This window comes from Nestor notabilis, unplaced genomic scaffold (assembly GCF_000696875.1).
Source record: "Nestor notabilis isolate BGI_N333 unplaced genomic scaffold, ASM69687v1 scaffold4269, whole genome shotgun sequence".
Classification (NCBI taxonomy): Eukaryota; Metazoa; Chordata; class Aves; order Psittaciformes; family Psittacidae; genus Nestor; species Nestor notabilis.
In genome coordinates, this window is record NW_009943984.1 from 1 (window position 1) to 1,852 (window position 1,852).

A 1,852-nucleotide genomic window follows, 5' to 3' on the forward strand; every position below is an offset into this window, starting at 1 on the left:
GGCGGAAATGTAGATTCTCATTAATCAACAGGAAACAGCAAAGAGATGCCGATGCCCTTCAGAAGCTACCCAGCTATGACTACATGGTTTTCAGCTTTGAGAGACAAGAATTCAACGCAAAGTGTTTCGTACTCAGAGGGTAGACCTTGTGAAGAAAGGAAAGCTGAAATTGATACAATTGTGGAGAACGACGTGGTCCTGTGATCATTTATTTCAAATTTTAATCAACAGGAAACAGCAAAGAGATGCCGATGCCCTTCAGAAGCTACCCAGCTATGACTACATGGTTTTCAGCTTTGAGAGACAAGAATTCAACGCAAAGTGTTTCGTACTCAGAGGGTAGACCTTGTGAAGAAAGGAAAGCTGAAATTGATACAATTGTGGAGAACGACGTGGTCCTGTGATCATTTATTTCAAATTTCTAGTAGTTCCTAGGGAACTGCCTACATCACAGGCAGATGATTTTATATTCTCTAAATAAAAAGGACCCACATGCAAGTGGAAAGCCATGAAAGGATTCATTCCCAGAACGGGAATAAAGTCTTGTACTTATTACAGAGCTTTATTTCACCACATAAGCCCCAAAGTGTTTGCTCTTCACATCCTGAAGCCACTCACAATTAAATGTCATTCAGTAGTTTTCTACTCCTCATATTTTACTGCCTGCAGGAGAGCTAGTTTTAAATATTTTCTATCATTAACCATTTAGCCAGACAGATCCTCACCTCTGTGATATCTGATTTGTGCCTGTCTGTCTTGAAATGATTAGGGTCTAATTTAGTGAATTCATTGGGCTTGTATTAGACTGTGAATTATAATGATCAAACATCAGCAAAAGTACTGGTAGATGCTAGATGTGATGGTGAGAGATGCTGATTCCCATAAAGGAGATCTGCAAGAGGGAGACATACAGATCTGATGGAGTAAAAAGGTTTGGCTGAGATGTTGAAAATTCACTACAGCTGTCTAGCACTGGCTGAATAGATAAATATTTATTTTTCTCCCAGTTCTAAAACACTGCAAATGTGTCACTATATTACCTTTCCTCTCCTCAAACATCACCAGATGGCATTAGAGTATATGGGGATGTAATTTAAACATACCACTGGACTGCGTTACTCTGCAAACAAAAAGTTGACGCTAAGATGAATTTCCTCCCATCCTCTCCATATACCTAGGTAAAAAAACAGTTTTTACACAAGGTATTTAAAAAACAAAGCTGATTTTTGAACACTACTAATAAATGAAAAGCTCTTTTGTCAAAATAGCCAAGCCTGCCTCAAGTGGGCTGACATTCCAGCAACACAATAAGGAGGCAAAGAGAGCAAAAACTTTGCAAAAACAATTGCCTTCTATAAAGACGCCATGCAAGGCAGGCAAATTTGGGGGTTTTGATATTTTTCTGTTTTGCACATATACTGCATCGTCGTTCTTTGCTTTCTTTTCTTTTATTCACTGCGCCCAAGCACAGCTGCTGTCTACTGGGCCAGTACCTGTGCTTTCCACAGAGAGGTTTGTTCAACTAACTGGGCCCAGATCTCCATCAAATTAGCAGAGCACTACTGTACAGCCAATGGCTCTATCCAGGTGGTCAAATTAGACTCACAAGGCAGTTCAAGGGAGGGGATTCTCCCCCTCTACTCTGCTCTTGTGAGACCCCACCTGGCCCCCAACATAATAAGGACATGGACCCGTTGGAGTGCGTCCAGAGGAGCACACAAAGATGCTCAGGGCGCTGGAGCAACTCCAGGGAGACCTTAGGTAAGCCTTCCAGTACAGGGCATGTAGGGATAGGACAAGTGGGAATGGCTTTAAACTAACAGAGGGTAGATTTGGATGAGATAGAAGGAAG